Source organism: Lolium rigidum, chromosome 3 (assembly GCF_022539505.1).
Source record: "Lolium rigidum isolate FL_2022 chromosome 3, APGP_CSIRO_Lrig_0.1, whole genome shotgun sequence".
Classification (NCBI taxonomy): Eukaryota; Viridiplantae; Streptophyta; class Magnoliopsida; order Poales; family Poaceae; genus Lolium; species Lolium rigidum.
In genome coordinates, this window is record NC_061510.1 from 33,181,002 (window position 1) to 33,203,751 (window position 22,750).

General features: G+C 38.5%; 2 long non-coding RNA genes across 3 annotated transcripts; both read right to left on the reverse strand.

Moving 5' to 3' along the window:
• Positions 1-15,247: 15,247 nt before the first annotated feature.
• LOC124701402 lies at positions 15,248-17,824 on the reverse strand. Of its 2 annotated transcripts, none has more exons than XR_007002022.1 (4): positions 17,452-17,824; positions 16,746-16,849; positions 16,167-16,252; positions 15,248-15,418 (listed from the first exon to the last, which is right to left on the reverse strand). It is a non-coding gene; the product is annotated as an uncharacterized LOC124701402 (long non-coding RNA). The 2 variants fall into 2 exon arrangements; XR_007002019.1 differs by lacking the exon at positions 17,452-17,824 and adding an exon at positions 17,106-17,398.
• Positions 17,825-17,909: 85 nt separating this feature from the next.
• On the reverse strand, positions 17,910-19,209 carry LOC124701404. Its single transcript, XR_007002023.1, has 3 exons — positions 19,172-19,209; positions 18,990-19,070; positions 17,910-18,513 (listed from the first exon to the last, which is right to left on the reverse strand). It is a non-coding gene; the product is annotated as an uncharacterized LOC124701404 (long non-coding RNA).
• Positions 19,210-22,750: the final 3,541 nt, after the last annotated feature.

The window sequence follows — 22,750 nt, forward strand, 5'->3', positions numbered from 1 at the left end:
TCGATGGTGTCTCTCCGTCCCGGCCGAGCGGCGGTCGTGTGTCGGGCCGAGGGAGAGGGAGAGGTGGGGGAACCCGCCACAAATGGTGGAGGAGGCGCGCGCGCGCGGGAAGGCAGCGAGGCGTTCACCGAAACCGCCGCTCGGGGTGCGCCGTGCGCGCGACACGCCATCTCTGGTTATTCTCGGCTTGTTTGACGCCACACGGCCAATACTGCCACAGCCACTCGAGTGATCTTGCACTGACTTAACTTGTTCCTCCATTCCAATGAACAAAGCTTAAATACGGAATGGCGATTTGTTCCAACCAATATGGGTAGTATGCTAAATAATGGAAAGTGTCTTTTGACACATGGTCACCAGTGCTCTCCTCATTTTCAGATTTTTAACTTTTTTTAAAATCTCACATTTCTATGTTTTAAAAAAATTATGACGTTAAATATACAGATAGATATATACGGGTGGGGTGTATGCAAAAAAGTCCCGTTAAAAAATAATTTATATTTTAAACAATATAAAAAGACAAATTTCTGATAGTAAATGGTAGTAAAATAGTACAATAGTGTATCCTTTTGTCAAAAAATTGTTTTTTTTGTATTTCCCAAAATTTAAAGTATTTTTTACTAGGACTTTTTTGCATACATTTCTCGTGAACATATCTATCTACATATTTAACACCATAACTTTTGAAAATATAAAAGTGTGGGGTTTTTGAAATTTTGAAAAAACTAAAAGTGGAGGGAGCACATGTGCACCAAATCCCTGCCCGCTAAATAAGGCATACCCTTTGTAGAGGTGATAAAAACGAGTTTAAGGTATATGCCAACAATTTGAATCCAAGTCAGCTAACTACTCCTATGAGCTTATTTAACTATCGTAGGAGTAGTTAGAGTTCGATTATACAGACACATATTAAGCTATTTAACTGAGCATGGCATTTTGTAGCTCGGGCTACATGAAGCTCATTTTTTCAAAAATTAGAAAATAGAAATTAATAGTTTCAAAAAAAATGAAGAAAAAATCTTGATGTAGACAATGATGTACTCTACCACTATGAAAAAAGCAATTCGAAAGACTGAGTATTTTGGGCTGTACAAAATTCACAAATCCGTGGATCTGAAAAAGTGAACAATTCAGATTTTGAAACTTCCATCATTTGTTAGAATTTGTCATTTTTCTGTAGCCTCGAATATAGTGTATTTCATCCTTAGATTTTCCAGAGTGGTAGAGTACATCATTTCCTACGACTAGATTTTTTTCAGAATTTTTTGAAACTTCAAATTGTTGGATTCAAATTTTACAAAAAAACAGGAGCCATGTAACTCTGGGCTACAATTAAGGTTTCCGTATTTAACTAGATTTTATTAGTTTCCGGTACACATGTCTACGAAAGCACATTATCTGAACACATTTGCTTTTTCTTTTTTGTTCTGCCATCTTATAACCAACAAATTCTAAAAGCTACTCCAATGCTCTTCTTTAAAGACAACATATACTAGGTTTCACATTTCACTTTGGTAAGCATATAGTACAATGCATGCGAAACACATTATCAACTTCACAAACTTGGATATGAGATATGGTATGTATAAATTAGTCCATCGGACCGCTTCATTGTGATGATCTAATAAAAAGCATTAGTAGATTGGATCACATCGCACTTTTGAAACTAGATTAGCTATAACACTACAAGCAGATAGAAACAGCAAAATGCAAATGGAAATCTGAAGTGCAGAATTGTATTGATGATTGATGATCTAATGAAATCTGAAGCTTTTGTATATATTTCTAGGCACTTACTATGCATAGTTTATGTTTCTTGAAACAGTTCTTTTCCCCTGAAATTATGGAAAGTTTGTTGCATATAGCCAGTTCTCTCTAGAAGGAGTGCCCTTTCTACTCTGCTAAGACAAGCCAATACGAAAGTCACAAACCGGTTTCGTGAATCCAGTTATGAAGTCACTAAAGTTACCTTCCTTGTACTTGACCTTCTTGGTTTCTTTCTCTAGCTGTTCCTTTTTAGCTAGCTTAGGCAAATGCTTCCTCATGGTACGAATAATCTCCTTATTCACGTAATCCATATTTTGTTCACCATCTAGTGATGGACCATTCTACTCCCTCCGTTCCCGAAAAGAAGATGTACCCTTTTCCCAACATATAACTTTCATAAAGTATTTAATCATTAAAATGTGAGTTATGTGTCCCAACAAAAGATTTGATCTTCAACGGTTTTGGCTACCGAAGGAGCACCATTGAGAGGATCTTGCACAATGGGAGTTCCTTTTGTGATCATTCCTTTTAAATAACTGATCGAGAACCCCCTTTGAAAATATAAATATACTATGTTGGTGTTGGATTGTCATTTGTTGGAGTTGTAGTTGTAGTTGTGGTCTGTTGTGATATGATGCATCTGTAGACCATTTAGTTCTCATGTTATGGTGTGATAGTCTAGCAAGATGTATGTGAGTTGAGTATGCTGCTTGTTTGTTACACTTTTGGCGGGCATGACACATTTGGTTTGTGTGGTGCCGCGTGGTAAAGCCATTCTTGTGAGGTATTTGCGACATCATAGGCTTTACTCCCCTACACTATGCCACAAAGGAAGGTTTAGTTTCAGCATCATTCACATTTTAATGTTTACTATTTTTTCGCTGCATAAAAAAAATGGTTGCCAGTTATTGCTCATTTTATATGTTGAGGTCTTACCTGATCTGGTTACTACAAGTAATGGCCATCCCCTGTGTAGAACGCATATGTATCTGTTTGTACTCAAATCATGATATTGTATTCATATGTATTGTCCCTCTTAGATTAATTTTTCTTTGCCTCTTTTGCCATGTCATTTTTTGCCTATTTGTACTTAAATCTTGTCATGTTCATTGGGGGCATGTGTATATTGAACTCAAAACTACATCACTTGAATAATAGCGATGAGCTAGGATTTTTTTGTTTGTTTTTTCTACAGTTCGAATGTCTAAACCAAATTATTATTATTCATTGTAACTCCGAACTTTTCTTTTTTCCTACAAAACGATGGATTCGTGTTGCTATCTAAAGGGGCAAGTGTTAATTCATCCTCTTCCGAAGGGACACCTCGTACATATGGTTGTGTCTCATGGGAAGTATGCCATTGTGTTGGTTATGTTGCAGAAAAATGCAAATGTAAGTATTTTGATATTTGATATCTGTGAAATTATTATGCTTTTTAGGGGACTGACATCTTTTCCTAAATAAACATCTTTCCCTAAATACATGTAGCCAAACAGGGTTTCTATAGATTTAGGAGCCCCCATAACTACCATAGTTCTTTGTGCCACAATTATTTGTGTTGTTGCTGGAAAAATTACCGAGTCTGCTGCTCTAAGGTGCATGAAACCCCTTGTCAAGGTCCAGTAGCCAGTTCACTTTTAATGTATCTTGACTGCCACAAGGAATCTAATCTCGACTTTTCTGGACTACTGAATTTTATATGAATTGTAAATATCCATACATGAGCATTTATTGCATTAATTAAATTCACTTGTTGTTCCATCGGCTTATGTACTTCTGCAAGTTCTTTGATATATGCAAGGAGGATGGTTGCTACTTCGGCTACCAAAAGAAGTATGGATGATTAATTGATTATGGATCAACATGATGTTAAAATGTGTAATAAAAGTTCTGTTAAAGCATGTGCAGAAGCAGGGATGTCATCGAGATTCTACAACTGCAGTTCAGGGACCCCACTGTGTGTTTGCCACCGCCATCGTTGCTGTCAGCCTTTTCGGCGCACGCGAGTAGCTATGAATATTAATCAGCAATGCAAGTTTGGTGTATTATTTGGTAATAGTTGCAAGTAGAAAATCTATCATAATGATTTGTAGTTTCATTTAAGATACAAAATGAATGAAATATGTGGACACACCTCAGTTTGGAAAATTAAGCTACAACCACTAGGTGTCTAATACTTACAAAGTTTGATGAAAAGTGCAACAGAAAGCCACATCACCCTTGGAAATGAAATCTGCTACCAAATTAGTTGTCGCAAGCTCAATAATTGTAGATAGATTTATGAAACATTTTTCATAAACCCGTGATAATTAATTTAAATGGGAGATAGTAATTGTTTCCCTGCTGATGCATGCATTCAGTCCTTAAAACGAGGTTGATAAGATCTCAGATAGGCCATACATTAAAGAGTTATTGAGACTCTGAGAATGCAAAACATATAATGATGTATCGATTCCAAGTGAAGACGACACATGAAGAGGGATGGATGGATGAGAAAAAGAATGCAGATCCTAGCGAGACTATGGTTGGAGGACGAGACATCTTGCAAGTTGCATCTAGAGATGGTAAATGAAAAAAATAGATGTTAGGGTTTGTAACATTATCACAAACACAGATACTTTCACACGAGCGTTCATAGTGACAAATAAGTGTAAATATCTACTGATATTTTGTAGCAACAAGTGTGATATCTTGCTAAGTGGTAGTTAGATAATGCAAAGAGTAGAGTGTCCTTGCAATGATAAATGTGGAGGTAGAGTTGAGAGATGGAAAAAAGAGTGAAAGGTGATGTGAATCTTATCAAAGATTCCTCGAGATAGAAGGAAATGCATGGGTAAGCATTGTAAATAAGGATGGTTACATGACAGGGTAACGGTTCAAAATGTAGAGTATTGTGAGTTTGCAAGGCGAGTTCATCCAGGGAACTAAAGCCATGAAGATTCAGTGAATAGAATGTTAGGGAATGGGATGTAACTGGTTGGAAGTAAAAACACGCTGGCTTTGTAACTGATAAGAAAGTTGATACACAACACAAGAGAAAGAAAGATATTAACATTGAAGAACGAAAATTGTAGCATTTAGATTAATGGTATATATGTTATATTGTTTTTCCGTGGCAACACACTCCATTCAACTAGTAACCAACAAATTCTAAAAGATACTCCAATACTCTTGTTTAAAGACAACATATACTAGGTTTCACATTTCAACTTTGGTAAGCATATAGTACATTGCATGCGAAACACATTATCAACTTCACAAACCTCGATATGAGATATGGTATGTATAAATTACTCCATCGGACCACTTCATTGTGATGATCTAATACAAATCGTTAGTAGATTGGATCACATCGCACTTTTGAAACTAGATTACCTGTAAGACTACAAGCAGATAAAAAACATCAAAATGCAAATGGAAATCTGAATTACAGAATTGTATTGATGCTTGATGTTGTAATGAAACCTGAAGCTTTTGTGTATATAAAAAAGGGTGAGCAGGTCTTCAAAATTTCTAGGCACTTGCTATGCGTAGTTTATCTTTCTTGAAACAGTTCTTTTCCCCTGAAATTATGGAAAGTTTGTTGCATATAGCCACTTCTCTCTAGAAGGAGTGCCCTTTCTACTCTACTAAGACAAGCCAATACCAAAGTCACAAACCGGTTTCGTGAATCCAGTTATGAAGTCATTGGAGTTACCTTCCTTGCACTTTATCACCTTGGTTTCTTTCTCTAGTTGTTCCTATTTGGCTAGCTTAGGCAAATGCTTCCTCATGGTACGAACAATCTCGTTATTCACGTAATCCATATTTTTTCCACCATCTAGTGATGGACCATTCTACTCCCTCCGTTCCCGAAAAGAATATGCACCTTTTCCCAACATTTAACTTTCATAAAGTATTTGATCATTAAAATGTGAGTTATGTGTCTCAACAAAAGATTTGATCTTCAACGGCTTCGGCTACCGAAGGAGCACCATTGAGAGGATCTTGCACAATGGGAGTGCCTTTTGTGGTGGTGGTGGTGGGAGAGATGTTAGGTTGTTTGTTTGCTTGCATGAATTGCATTACTATTTCACACAATTCTTTCATTTGACCATCTGTGGAGGTGTTCATCGAGGAAATGGATGACTCCAAGTCCTTGATGTCCTTCATAGAAGCCGCAACCTTACTAGGATCCAACTCATCAGCCATACTCTCTTAGGCGGTTAAGCCCGTAATAATAGTCGAGCCTCTGACACTACTAGAAAAAAGCTATTCATTGGCGCACATATATTGCCTATCAGTGCCACTTCTATCCCGCCATTGCTAATTGTTAGTAGTGCGCCACTACTAGCTCCCTGGTGCGCCACTGCTAAAAGCGTGAGGTGCGCCACTAGACAAAAATAGGTGCGCCACTGCTAAAATTTGAAATTTCTGGATCTGGATCTGGCACATTTTTTGGTTTTTTTGCTTGTTATTTTTTCTTGGTTTTGTTGTGCTAATTATTTGTCCCATTCATGTTCATGCTCATAGCCTAGTAGAGGATGGATGAGAGAGGGAGGAGAGGTGAGGATGGAGGTTGGAGGAGAGGAGGGTTCATGGAGAGGAGGGACAAGAGGATGTAGGAGGAAGGCCCGAGATAATGGAGGCTGGAGGGAGGAGGGAGGCTTGGAGGGAGGATTGTTGGAGGTCGCCAGAGAGGAGGAAGGAGGAGTGGATGGAGGACTAGAAGGAAGAAGGAAAGGAGAGGAGGAGGAGAGGAGTCGGAGGAGGAGAGGAGGAGGAGGAGGAGGAGGAGGAGGAGGAGGAGGGGAGAGGGGGTAAGTGGCCGGCCATTTTGAATTTTCGAGACGGGAATGTTAGTAGTGGCGCACCATGAGTTGGTGCGTCATTGCTATTTTTTTCTGAAACTAGCAAGGTGGCCCTCGCAAATGCGAGTGCATTATCTTTATTTTCTCGAAAGTGATAGGAATATTATATTTCACATTATAGAATCAACAATAATACCATGTATTATCATTGTTGATTTTTTTGAATCTACAGTCACCGTAATAATATCTTGCATCTGCAATAACTTCTTTATATTCCTTAATTCCGGTTGAAATTTTACTTTACCAATTAGGATAAAACCATAAATATCGTTGGAGTACATATGACGTTTTGCACATAGTGATATTATACCTCTTTTATAGGATTAAATCCATATCGTGAGCTACATGTAAATTTGTGTGTTGTGTTACATTAGTGAATGGTTACAAATAACCTCAAAGATCGTCGATATTAGCTCAGTGGCCTAAGATCTTGGGACGCCGTTTTCTCAAAATATTTGTTGTTACTAAAGGTTTAGAACGTAATATGCATACTATCCCACGATGTTTTCTGTACCACCGGGCTATCTCGCCCATCAGCCTTCTTGCATAGCTCCTGAAGCTTAGCCTGGTATCGCGAGCACCCGACGGGGATTTGTTTTTTTGACTGGTATTTCAGGTATCTTGCCGGAAACCGGTTTTTCTGGTTAATCAACCGAGAAAATATTATAGTATAAATTGATCTATATTTAGATAATTTTCTCAACTTTTTTTTCGGAATGTTCAATTAATCTGTAAATTTCTTCGACAAATTTCGGCAAATATTTTCGAAATTTCCGGAAACCTGAAATACCGTTGCATGCAGTTATTTTCTCCACGGATCAAAAACCCCTAGCAGCCGCACCGTCGGCCATGAGACTACCGAGAAAAAATATTAGTGGGGGAATTTACATGTATGTACATAATTTGGCAACATTTTCTTTCTTTGCAATGAATTTTGGACGAATTTTTGAGGCGGTTTGACAATTTTGACGTTATTTTGGCCATGAGACTATCGATAATTTGCTCAATTTTTTTATAGCTCATGAAGCTTAGTCTAGCATCGCAAGCACCCGACAGGGATTTGTTTTTTCGACTGGTATTGGTATCTTGCCGGAAACCGGTTTTTCTGGTTAATCAACCGAGAAAATAATATAGTAGAATTGATCTATATTTAGATAATTTGCTCAATTTTTTTTAGGAATGTTCAATTAATCTGTAAATTTCTTCGATAAATTTCGGGAAATATTTTCAAAATTTCTGGAAATCTGAAATACCGTTGCATGCAGTTATTTTCTCTAAAGATCAAAAAAACCCTAGCAGTCGCCCCGTCGGCCATGAGACTATCGAGAAAAAATATTAGTGGGAGAGTTTACATGTATGTACATAATTTGGCAACATTTTCTTTGTTTTCAATGAATTTTGGACGAATTTCTGAATTGGTTTGACAATTTTGATGATATTTTGGCAAGTATTCTCAAAATTTCTGAAAAACAGAAATACTGTTTCATAATCGTTTTTTTTTCACTGAGAACAAAACGTTTGCAGCCAGCCACTGGCGTGATGGTGATCTATCAACAGAATGCGATGAACTATTGCTCTCTAATTCATAGTACATGGCTCATCGATATTTGAAACGTTGTGTGTTTTGTATGCTGTAGTAGTGTACATACATTGGTCAATCTCCAATTAAACATAAACTACCTCGTTGGAAAGTGAATTCGCATGGCCTATTGGATATGAATTCTATCCGTATTAGTGCAGATATTTGAACAACCGTGATGGGCCCATCTTCCTTTAAATCTCAATAATTAAATAAAAATTCAACAATCTGAATATCTGGGACTTTAGGTGATTTACAAGCGGGCCCATCTCATGTGGAAACATGTTTGTTTAAAGAGTCCCTAGACTACACGTCTTGATACATAGATGCGGTCATGTATCTTATTAAGGGATATGAGCGTGTCAAGATGTCAACAATGACTTCTCCTGTACACGATCCATGTTACGTATAACTTTTAATTCTCACTCAATCATAGTTCTATCACTACTAAATCTCCACCGTTTATACATGCTAGTTTTAGCGTGACAAATCTTTACCTTATTTCAATTTTTAAATAATAGGTAGATAGATTTTCCTTCCTACAGATGGTGTGCATGCGTGTCAAACATGACATGTCATGTATGTTCAATATACCTACATGTTACGTAAAATCTTTAAATCTTGACCATTAAATTACAGATCTAACAGCTAAAATAATTCTAATGATGTGGATTAACCCCGTGTTCTATTTTAGATCTCTGCATTTTGCTTTTAGTGCAACATTTTCTTTCTTTTCAATGAATTTTGGACTAATTTCTGAGGCGGTTTGACAATTTTGACGTTATTTTGTCCATGAGACTATCGATAATTTGCTCAATTTTTTTATAGCTCATGAAGCTTAGTCTAGCATCGCGAGCACCCGACAGGGATTTATTTTTTCGACTGGCATTTCCGGTATCTTGCCGGAAACCGGTTTTTCTGGTTAATCAACCGAGAAAATATTATAGTAGAATTGATCTATATTTAGATAATTTGCTCAATTTATTTTAGGAATGTTCAATTAATCTGTAAATTTCTTCGACAAATTTTGGGAAATATTTTCGAAATTTCTGAAAATCTGAAGTACCGTTGCATGCAGTTATTTTCTCTAAAGATCAATATGCGCTCCTACATGTTACGTAAAATCTTTAAATCTTGACCATTAAATTACAGATCTAACAACTAAAATAATTCTAATGATGTGGATTAACCTCGTGTCTCTATTTTAGATCTCTGTATTTTGGTTTTAGTGCAACATTTTCTTTCTTTTCAATGAATTTTGGACGAATTTCTGAGGCGCTTTGACAATTTTGACGTTATTTTGGCCATGAGACTATCGATAATTTGCTCAATTTTTTTTATAGCTCATGAAGCTTAGTCTAGCATCGCGAGCACCCGACAGGGATTTGTTTTTTCGACTGGTATTTTCGGTATCTTGCCGGAAACCGGTTTTTCTGGTTAATCAACCGAGAAAATATTATAGTAGAATTGATCTATATTTAGATAATTTGCTCAATTTTTTTTAGGAATGTTCAATTAATCTGTAAATTTCTTCGACAAATTTTGGGAAATATTTTCGAAATTTCTGAAAATCTGAAATACCGTTGCATGCAGTTATTTTCTCTAAAGATAAAAAAAAAACCTAGCAGCCGCCCCGTCGGCCATGAGACTATCGAGAAAAAATATTAGTGGGGGAATTTACATGTATGTATATAATTTGGCAACATTTTCTTTATTTTCAATGAATTTTGGACGAATTTCTGAATTGGTTTGACAATTTTGATGATATTTTGGCAAGTATTCTCAAAATTTCTGAAAAAACAGAAATACTGTTACATAATCGTTTTTTTTCACTGAAAACAAAACGTTTGCAGCCAGCCACTGGCGTGATGGTGATCTATCAACATAATGCGATGAACTATTACTCTCTAATTCATAGTACATGGCTCATCGATATTTGAAACGTTGTGTGTTTTGTACGCTATCATAGTGTACATACATTGGCCAATCTCCAATTAAACATAAACTACCTCGTTGGAAAGTGAATTCGCATGGCCTATTGGATATGAATTCTATCCGTATTAGTGCAGATTTTTGAACAACCGTGGTGGGCCCATCTTCCTTTAAATCTCAATAATTAAATAAAAATTCAACAATCTGAATATCTGGGACTTTAGGTGATTTACATGCGGGCCCATCTCATGTGGAAACATGTTTGTTTAAAGAGTTCCTAGACTACACGTCTTGATACATAGATGCGCTCATGTATCTTATTAAGGGATATGAGCGTGTCAAGATGTCAATAATGACTTCTCCTGTACACGACCCATGTTACGTATAACTTTTAATTCTCACTCAATCATAGTTCTATCACTACTAAATCTCCACCGTTTATACATGCTAGTTTTAGCGTGACAAATCTTCACCTTATTTCAATAATTAAATAATAGGTAGATAGATTTTAAATTCCTACGGATGGTGTGGATGCGCGTCAAACATGACATGTCATGTATGTTCAATATGCGCTCCTACATGTTACGTAAAATCTTTAAATCTTGACCATTAAATTACAGATCTAACAGCTAAAATAATTCTAATGATATGGATTAACCTCGTGTCTCTATTTTATATCTCTGCATTTTGCTTTTAGTGCAACATTTTCTTTCTTTTCAATGAATTTTGGACGAATTTCTGAGGCGGTTTGACAATTTTGACGTTATTTTGGCCATGAGACTATCGATAATTTGCTCAATTTTTTTATAGCTCATGAAGCTTAGTCTAGCATCGCGAGCACCCGACAGGGATTTGTTTCTTCGACTGGTATTTCCGGTATCTTGCCGGAAACCGGTTTTTCTGGTTATTCAACCGAGAAAATATTATAGTAGAATTGATCTATATTTAGATAATTTGCTCAATTTTTTTTAGGAATTTTCAATTAATCTGTAAATTTCTTCGACAAATTTCGGGAAATATTTTCGAAATTTCTGAAAATCTGAAATACCGTTGCATGCAGTTATTTTCTCTAAAGATCAATATGCGCTCCTACATGTTACGTAAAATCATTAAATCTTGACCATTAAATTACAGATCTAACAACTAACATAATTCTAATTATGTGGATTAACCTCGTGTCTCTATTTTAGATCTCTGTATTTTGGTTTTAGTGCAACATTTTCTTTCTTTTCAATGAATTTTGGACGAATTTCTGAGGCGGTTCGACAATTTTGACGTTATTTTGGCCATGAGACTATCGATAATTTGCTCAATTTTTTTATAGCTCATGAAGCTTAGTCTAGCATCACGAGCACCCGACAGGGATTTGTTTTTTCGACTGGTATTTCCGGTATCTTGCCGGAAACCGGTTTTTCTGGTTAATCAACCGGTATTTTTGAACAACCGCGGTGGGCCCATCTTCCTTTAAATCTCAATAATTAAATAGAAATTCAACAATCTGAATATCTGGGACTTTAGGTGATTTACATGCGGGCCCATCTCTTGTGGAAACATGTTTGTTTAAAGAGTCCCTAGACTACACGTCTTTTTTTTTGACAATCAATACCACATATATTCATAATAACAAATAGTACATGGTAGAGATACACGAGCTGTCTCCAGCGGTTAGAAAATAAAGTCTAAAAGATACTAGCAAATCTTCGAGATCTTCAAACTCTTTCTTCTTCCAAGACATAATCTTGTACTTTTCTGAAGGCAGCCAAAGATAGGTAACAAACCATAGACCTGTAAATACCAACGAAGGTTCTCCCATAATTTTAATTTGAGCCGCAATGCCAAGGCTGCGTGCACGCGCGCAACCATTAAAGTAGTCAATCAACATCGGCAAGAGTACCAACACCAGTATGTCAGGGAATAAAAACCGATCTGCCTTGTCGATGTTGATGGAGAGCCGATAATACGAATCACCATTGTCGAGGACGTAGCAACCGGGACAAGAACTGCGAGGATAATCCTCCTCGCGGCAACCATGAGAAAAGATCCAAGATCGATCTGGCGAAGTAAGATCTGAACACCCATACCTAGATAATTGTAATCTTTCAGCACCACCATTGACGTCGGGAAGGAGATCTCGTCGTCGAACGAAAGGCCGAAGATCACTTTGCAGACGATGCCATCTCCATTGCGGGGAAACCAACAAGAAAACGGTGACCAAAAACCTAACATAGACTACTGAAAAGACTACTTTTATTGAAAACTCCACTCATAGATCGGGTTCCCCACTCCTCCCGACGCCGGCGAAGCCGGCCGGAGAAGGGGGAACCGATCTATGGAGGAGGCTGAGTAGGGGCGGCTAGGGCTTTTCTCAAGAGGCGGCGGCTACAGGGACGTACTAGACAGCCCGAGGAGACAGATGATACCAAACAGTCCCGACCTAATTCTAACGAACCATCCCTAGACTACACGTCTTGATACATAGATGCGGTCATGTATCTTATTAAGGGATATGAGCGTGTCAAGATGTCAACAATGACTTCTCCTGTACACGACCCATGTTACGTATAACTTTTAATTCTCACTCAATCGTAGTTCTATCACTACTAAATCTCCACCGTTTATACATGCTAGTTTTAGCGTGACAAATCTTCACCTTATTTCAATAATTAAATAATAGGTAGATAGATTTTCCTTCCTATGGATGGTGTGCATGCGTGTCAAACATGACATGTCATGTATGTTCAATATGCGCTCCTACATGTTACGTAAAATCTTTAAATCTTGATCATTAAATTACAGATCTAACAGCTAAAATAATACTAATGATGTGGATTAACCTCGTGTCTCTATTTTAGATCTCTGCATTTTGCTTTTAGTGCAACATTTTCTTTCTTTTCAATGAATTTTGGACGAATTTCTGAGGCGGTTTGATAATTTTGAAGTTATTTTGGCCATGAGACTATCGATAATTTGCTTAATTTTTTTATAGCTCATGAAGCTTAGTCTAGCATCGCGAGCACTCGACAGGGATTTGTTTTTTCGCCTGGTATTTCCGGTATCTTGCCGGAAACCGGTTTTTCTGGTTAATCAACAGAGAAAATATTATAGTAGAATTGATCTATATTTAGATAATTTGCTCAATTTTTTTAGGAATGTTCAATTAATTTGTAAATTTCTTTGACAAATTTCGGGAAATATTTTTGAAATTTCTGAAAATCTGAAATACCGTTGCATGCAGTTATTTTCTCTAAAGATCATTATGCGCTCCTACATGTTACGTAAAATCTTTAAATCTTGACCATTAAATTACAGATCTAACAACTAAAATAATTCTAATGATGTGGATTAACCTCGTGTCTCTATTTTAGATCTCTGTATTTTGGTTTTAGTGCAACATTTTCTTTCTTTTCAATGAATTTTGGACGAATTTTTGAGGCGGTTTGACAATTTTGACGTTATTTTGGCCATGAGACGATAATTTGCTCAATTTTTTTTATAGCTCATGAAGCTTAGTCTAGCATCGCGAGCACCCGACAGGGGTTTGTTTTTTCGACTGGTATTTCCGGTATCTTGCCGGAAACCGGTTTTTCTGGTTAATCAACCGAGAAAATATTATAGTAGAATTGATCTATATTTAGATAATTTGCTCAATTTTTTTTTAGGAATGTTCAATTAATCTGTAAATTTCTTCGACAAATTTCGGGAAATATTTTCGAAATTTCTGAAAATCTGAAATACCGTTGCATGTAGTTATTTTCTCTCAAGATCAAAAAAACCCTAGCAGCCGCCCCGTCGGCCATGAGACTATCGAGAAAAAAATATTAGTGGGGGAATTTACATGTATGTACATAATTTGGCAACATTTTCTTTGTTTTCAATGAATTTTGGATGAATTTCTGAATTGGTTTGACAATTTTGATGATATTTTGGCAAGTATTCTCAAAATTTCTGAAAAAACAGAAATACTGTTTCATAATCGTTTTTTTTTTCACTGAGAACAAAACGTTTGCAGCCAGCCACTGGCGTGATGGTGATCTATCAACAGAATGCGATGAACTATTGCTCTCTAATTCATAGTACATGGCTCATCGATATTTGAAACGTTGTGTGTTTTGTACGCTGTCGTAGTGTACATACGTTGGCCAATCTCCAATTAAACATAAACTACCTCGTTGGAAAGTGAATTCGCATGGTCTATTGGATATGAATTCTATCCGTATTAGTGCAGATTTTTGAACAACCGTGGTGGGCCCATCTTCCTTTAAATCTCAATAATTAAATAGAAATTCAACAATCTGAATATCTGGGACTTTAGGTGATTTACATGCTGGCCCATCTCATGTGGAAACATGTTTGTTTAAAGAGTCCCTAGACTACATGTCTTGATACATAGATGCGGTCATGTATCTAATTAAGGGATATGAGCGTGTCAAGATGTCAACAATGACTTCTCCTGTACACGACCCATGTTACGTATAACCTTTAATTCTCACTCAATCATAGTTCTATCACTACTAAATCTCCACCGTTTATACATGCTAGTTTTAGCGTGACAAATCTTCACCTTATTTCAATAATTAAATAATAGGTAGATAGATTTTCCTTCCTACGGATGGTGTGCATGTGTGTCAAACATGACATGTCATGTATGTTTAACTAGTAGTTGGGGCGCCCCATGGGGCGCCTCCTCACTGGTCCTTAGTGATCCAATCAAGGAGCACACGAATGTCCTAAGTGAACACCATAATAGCAGTAAAAGCCAGTTCACCCCATTTCATCAGCCAACGCATCAGCACATAACCAAACCAAACAAGGATGTATTGTTCACATCACAAAAATGTTTACAACAGTAGAGGAATAGGACATGACACTCAGGTTCCTCTTTGTTTATAGCACACATATCTACAAGCGGGCACTGAAAATGCAGGCTTCTATTTTCTAGTGGTTGCGAACAACGAAGCTTGAAACTCTAGTTCTTGCTGCTCTATGATCATATGGTGAACTCGGGGAGTGTCGTGGGCTTCAGGATGTTGTCAACGTTATCGAGCATGGTCACCGATCTTGTGTCTCACGAGTGCTTGTTTCTGCTCCTCTTTGGACCACAGTTCCGAGATTTTTCCCTTTACACTGTGCTTCTTCTCCTCCAGGTACGAAGAAAAATCTGCTGCAGCAACGAATGAAGGGCTCGACACTGCCGGCCACACGATGGGGACAGTGTGGGTTGTGTTCAAGATTCGGCCGGCCATCTACCCGAAGCTCGGTGGTGTTGGCAACACATCCTTCCCGGCCACTTCTACAACATCGCAAACATTGCATGTTGATACCGGCAAAAGTTACATAAGTTGGCTACATGGCGTAATCAAGTACCGAAGAAAATAAATTCATTGTTACTTTCAAGGATAATATTCAGCCACACAGATATCCCGTAAAACTAACAATGAGAAACAACGGAGCAAATGAAATGTATCATCTAATAGACTATTTGACAATAGCAAGTGTGTAACACAATTTGCTCCGATGAGATCATGTAATTACTTATAATACATTCATCAAATTCATGGCACGAAATATTTGACGTGGACAGGGATCCCAACTATAAAATTTCAGGAAGTATGGTGGCAATTAGCAAACACAAAGCAAGGTTTTTGCTCACTCCACCATGTAGAGGTAAGCTTAACCGGCATGCAGACTATAATCATTTACTATTCACCATGCATGAATTAACTATGCATGTGATGGCAGTAGCTCATAGTTCAACTAACATGGCAACCTCATACAAGGAAAAGCAACAATTATTAAATAGGAATGAAGCATGACATAGTGTGTGTAGCATGTAGAATGAAGGGGCAAAGAAAAGGAAAATTGCCCACCAATTTATTTCCCTTCTTGAACACTAAAGTGTAGACCCCAATACTTTTATAGGCATGTTCAAATATTAGGGTTAGGCATTTTGTTGTTGCCTAGTAAAGCTGAAAAATGAACCATTCACTAATATCGGGCTACTGAAAAAAAATAGTAATAGCACCAGAACATAGTGCAACCTGCGACATCTTGATGTATTTCTTTGATCTATCCAGGTCTTTTTTTTTTTCAAACTTACTTCAGAATAACCTCCTCCATCCATGTTCTGTAAGCAACAAGCTTCGGCTCAGTATTATCACACAGTGATGTCGATTGGAAATTTTGAAGCAGTAAACAATACAAAAAAACATTCTCCAGCAAACCATGACAGACTGAAAGCCAATGATCTAGTACATCAAATATTTCACTCCATTTATATTATACACCACGAGACAACTGATAATATCTTCTAATATATCTAAATATGTTCCGAGGTACAAATTAACAGGTGTTTTGCCCACCTTATTTGTTTTTGTACATTTTTTTACTACACCCTTAATAAAGCTGGCTCTGGCCCTTTCAATAAGACTCATGGTGTGAGTTAATTTACACAAAGTACGGTTATTACGGTCAATAAAAGGAGCTCAACTTCCATTCTAACATCTAGTCAAAAATTGTGTAGCTTTACCATACAAGGAAAATTAGCTAGACTTCACATATGGAAGCATTCATATATCAGACGTGAAATAAATATACATCTGTAAACAAGAGAAACTCACTGTCAGTGTCACTGGTCAGCATTCCTCAAGAGTACAAGAGCAGAGTTATCGTAGATGAAGAAATCGCACCATTCTCTTTCCACCTTCCATTCCACTCTTGATAGCTATAGGTTTCCATGAAAATAAATATATAGAACATAACTAATTACAATTCAAAAGGTATACAACATTTAGGGCACTATATAAAAGAATGGACATATATAATTTTAAACACGTGAAAACAGGCAAAATGTTTCTCTACAGTGGGGAAGCCAAAAACTAAATAAAAAAACGTAGTTCTTTATATCCAACCAAATACATGGAAGGAACAAAACAAATTGGCAAGAATTCAACATATACATGGAAGAAACCACAGCTCACCAATAGGATACTGAGGAAAACTGACCAACAGCTCATGTTTCAACCAAGTGTTCTCCTAATATGTTTTTTTCACCACCCTACAGCGGTTACAATATCAAATTCTTGTAACACGAAGGGGAAGTAGATTCACGCTTGATCTTTATTTAGGCATTTTTCAATCATGTTGTCAACAGTATGTATACATAATGCAATTGAATCCTCCATATCTCTCATTAAGTCTAAATCATTCCTAATCTCCCATTCAGTCCAGCTCACTCATGTTTATCTTGCAAAAATGCAGATATTGGCATAGATGATGCGTAGGTAAGAATTATTTAGATTCATCATATATGGATAGCATGCATACCTCAAACCATTGATGATGCTAGCGACCGATTCGAGCTTGATGCCGCCGTCTTTCAAGCGTGATGCCACTGTCTTTCCCTCCTTCCTACAGCCCACCACAACTCCATTGGATCCATCTCGCAGTTCAATGGCGCCCCGCCGGGATCTGTAGGTCGCCTGCCCCGTTCGTGGTTGACTCTATAACCAATGGCTCTAACGTCGCCACAGTTTGAGCAGCGGTGTCATCGCCTCCCAATGTCATCCTCCTTGTCACCGGCTGCGGTGCAGCCTCGTGTACTGCTCCTCGTGTTGGACACCGAGGACGGAGAGGCCAAATCAGGTGTGGCGCGAGGTGTGGAAGCGTGAGAGGCAGCAGCGGAAACAGGGGAGAGCACCTAAGAAATATTGGAAATTTCCCATCCAAGATGTTAAATGAGGATAATATAAGAGCTTTACATGTCTATGTTATTAGTATTAATTAACGTATATATGACCAGGACAAAACAGTGAAAGTATGACTCGTCGTATATTATCATCTAGATATTTTTTGCATTAGTCCGGAAACATATGGTGCATGGGAGGTCCTGGTTGTATCATTCCATGTGGCACAATTAATTATCCAACAGTTAGGTATATGGGATTCCCAAATGATATTGCCAGAAAATATTTGTCCACTGAATTTCAATAGCCAGTTGGCATCACTTGATTCAAAATATGCAATTATTGTCCTGATGTCAATCAAACAGCTAAAGCATATGACATCACACAATGGTGCATTTATAGAGTTAGAAGGGTGATTACATACCAGAAGACCCGGAAAATTTTGGAATTGCAATATGTGGATATCTTTGAGTCATGTCATCTGAATCCCTGAATTTGAGTAATAGCAACCATGTAGCTGCAGTGCAAATAATAAACGCTATAACAGTGGATGAAACGGCAATAGAAATTAGACTCCCATTAGCTTCTCTTTTGGGCCATCCACCATCATCCCCTAGTGGCCTCATTGCCCTTGCATTTTTGTTGTTGCCAAATGCACCATTGCCAGCACCATCTAGTGTTGAAGGGCGAGAAGGGGGAAGACCTAAAAAAATCCAAACCTTTGGTGAAACTCTTGGTGCAGAAGTGCAAAATGCTTAACACTGAGATATAATGAGCATAAACCACTGAATCCACTGATATTTATGAGATCAATCAAATGACTACAGTACAATAGACGTAAAATAGCCGGTATCGTTTACCAGACACAAATAACTGAATAAGAGATTAAGGGGCACAAGCAAGAATGTAGACCTAGACATAGAGAATCTCATAGTCCCTGAAAATTGACGGCTAAAGAGAAATTTGTTTGCTCCACAAGCTTTGAAATGTATAGAAGGCCTTGGCATTATCCAAATTCACATGCATTTGTACCAGATGCACAAGAACCACTGTCTTGTCAGGTTGATCACCAGCCACATTTGCACCCATAACACGAACCAGCCTCTATGCCATGTTTACCACAGATCCCACTTCTTAATCACAATATGAAACTAACGGAAAGAGTGAATAAAGGTCTACCGTTAATCTGTGGAACATAATCACATGGGGCTCTTGTAGGTTGACCTGTTAGAAGCTTTGGGCATTCTAACGAACTACAATCTGCATATTAACCAGCAATCATCAATATTATGCACTATATACAGACCCAATATGTGAATTATAAGAAAACAAAGATATGCAAACACATGAGGAAAATGTACCTAAATTAGGTGGCGGTGGGGGAAATCCCCAAATAACACTACAAGAAAAGTTGCCATGGCCGACGAAGTTGAAGTCGCGCCGTGGTTGCTGGTGTACCATGGCCGACGATTTTGGTCCCTCCGTGGTGCATGTCAAAACTTTTTTTTTCTCGTTTTTGAGGCCACCTAGCCCGACGAAAGCGGCCAAAACGTCGCGTATGGTGGCCGGGACGTGGTGCATCGCGAATTCTCGGGTTCGCCGGCCGAGTCAACGCAAATCCGCACCGCCGAGGGATGTAGGGCCCGGATGGCAGCCTCTGCGGCATTGTTTTTTTCTCGATCGCGCCATCTCGTTCAACGTTCTCCGATCGAGCCGTTTACGATGCGGGATCATGGGTCCCGCATGTCATCCTCTATGAACCAAAATTCTTTCTATTCTTGGATTTTTTGACCCCACGATTTACGGCTACTTCCTTTTTCTTTTGATCCCTTGCCGCCTTGGAAACGTTGAGACCGCTGCTTGCTAAATGGGACCCGCATGTCATCCTCTATGTGCAATCAACTTTCTTTTCTTGGAGTTTTTTTGGCACCTCAAATTTGGTCACTTGCCTTTTTCTTTCGATCCCTGCCGCCTCTCAAACGGTGATACCGCTCTTCGCTAAATGGGACCCGCATGTCATCCTCTATGTACTATAAAACTTTCTTTTCTTGGAGTTATTTTTGGCACCTCAAATTTGGTCACTTGCCTTTTTCTTTCGATCCCCTGCCGCCTCTCAAACGGTGATACCGCTGCTGCTAAATGGGACCCGCATGTCATCCTCTATGTACTATAAAACTTTCTTTTCTTGGAGTTTTTTTGGCACCTCAAATTTGGTCACTTGCCTTTTTCTTTCGATCCCTGCCGCCTCTCAAACGGTGATACCGCTGCTTGCTAAATGGGACCGCATGTCATCCTCTATGTACTATAAAACTTTCTTTTCTTGAATTATTTTTGGCACCTCATATTTGGTCACTTACCTTTTTCTTTCGATCTCATGCCACGTCTCAAACGGTGATGAACGCTGCTGGCTCAATGGGACCCGCATGTCATCCTCTATGTACTATAAAACTTTCTTTTCTTGGAGTTTTTTTGGCACCTCATATTTGGTCACTTGCCTTTTTCTTTCGATCCCTGCCGCCTCTCAAACGGTGATACCGCTGCTCGCTAACTGGGACCCGCATGTCATCCTCTATGTACTATAAAACTTTCTTTTCTTGAATTATTTTTGGCACCTCATATTTGGTCACTTACCTTTTTCTTTCGATCTCATGCCACGTTTGAAACGTTGAGGAACCTGCAGGCTCATGGGACCCGCATGTCATCCTCTATGTACTATAAAAGTTCATTTTCTTGGTTTTTTTTTCACCCTCGATTTTTGGCAATTTCTTTTTTCTTTTGATCCCTGCCGCCTCTCAAACGGTGATACCGCTCTTTGCTAAATGGGACCCGCATGTCATCCTCTATGTACACTCAAGTTTCTTTTCTTGAATTATTTTTGGCTCTTGATATTTGGTCACTTGCCTTTTTCTTTCGATCTCATGCCACGTTTGAAACGTTGAGGAACCTGCTGGCTCATGGGACTCGCATGTCATCCTCTATGTGCTATAAAAGTTTATTTTCTTGGGTTTTATTTCACCCTATGATTTTTGGCTATTTCCTTTTTCTTTTGATCCCCTGCCGCCTTGGAAACGTTGAGTAAGGCTGCTGACTCATGGGACCCGCATGTCATCCTCTATGTACAATCAACTTTCTTTTTCTTTTGATCTCAAGCCGCATTTGAAACGTTGAGGCTAGCTGCTGCTAATTGGGACCCGCATGTCATCCTCTATGTACAATAAAGTTTCTTTTCTTGGATTACCTTTGGCTCCTGATATTTTGCCACTTGCCTTTTTCTTTCGATCTCATGCCGCCTTTGAAACGTTGAGTAAGCTGCTGGCTCATGGGTCCCGCATGTCATCCTCTACGAACAATAAAAGTTTCCTTTCTTGGAGTTATTTTTGACCCCTAATTTATGGCTATTTGCCTTTTTCTTTTGATCTCCTGCCCCCTTTGAAACGATGACGACGCGAGTGGCGAGGTCGGTCCCACATGTCATCCTCTGTGAACAATAAAAGTTTCCTTTGATGGATTTATTTTGAACCCCTATTTAATTTCGGGATATTTCCTTTTTTTCCTTTGATCCCCTACCGCCTTGGAATCGTTGAGGATGTTGCTGCCTCATGGGTCCCGCATGTCATCCTCTCAGAACGGTAAATGTTTCTTTTCTTGGATTTTGTTTACCAAATGATTTTTGGCTAATTTTTTTCTTTCGATCTCCTGCCGCCTTTAAAACGTTGAGGACGGCTGTGGCTCACGGGTCCCACATGTCGGCCTCTATGAACAATAAACACCGAGGATCTTTGCTTGCCTCATGGGTCCCGCATGTCATCCTCTTAGAACGAAAATGTTTCTTTTCTTGGATTTTGTACCAACATATTTTTGGTTTATTTTTTCTTTCCATCCCCTGCCGCCTTTAAAACGTTGACGACGTCTGTGGCTCATGGGTCCCCGATGTCCGCCTCCCCGTACAACAAACATATGATATCTTGATTATTTTGCAGACAATAAACAGTGTATTGCGCTCTGAGCTATATCAAACGGATAATTAAATCTTTATTTTTACATAAAAAAACTTGTATGTTGAATCTCCTTGTTTTTTTGTCTTTGCGAAGCATAGGACTTTCCTGTTTTTTTAGAAAATTCGGAACTTTCCTGTTTTGGAGTGGGCTGAAATTGTACGAGTCAAAAGGCCAAGCGGGATAGTTCGAAGGCCCGGATGTCCGGATGCAGCCCAATTGAAATCTTTCTTCTTGGATTTTTTTCACCCCCGATTTCTGGCTACTTCATTTTCTTTTGGTCCTGTGCCGCCTTGGAAACGTTGAGACCGCTGCTGCAAAATGGGACCCGCATGTCATCCTCTATGTACTATAAAACTTTCTTTTCTTGGATTATTTTTGGCTCCTGATATTTGGTCACTTGCCTTTTTCTTTCGATCCCGTGCAGCCTCTCAAACGGTGAGACCGCGGCTGCTAAATGGGTCCCGCATGTCATCCTCTATGTACAATCAAGTTTCTTTTCTTGAATTATTTTTGGCTCCTGATATTTGGTCACTTGCCTTTTTCTTTCGATCTCATGCCACGTTTGAAACGTTGAGGAACCTGCTTGGCTCATGGGACCCGCATGTCATCCTCTATGTGCTATAAAAGTTTATTTTCTTGGATTTTTTTCACCCTCCGATTTTTGGCTATTTCCTTTTTCTTTTGATCCCTGCCGCCTTGGAAACGTTGAGTAAGCTGCTGACTCATGGGACCCGCATGTCATCCTCTATGTACAATCAAGTTTCTTTTCTTGAATTATTTTTGGATCCTGATATTTGGTCACTTGCCTTTTTGTTTCGATCTCATGCCACGTTTGAAACGTTGAGGAACCTCGCTGGCTCATGGGACCCGCATGTCATCCTCTATGTGCTATTAAAGTTTATTTTTCTTATTTTTTTTCACCCTCTGATTTTTGGCTATTTC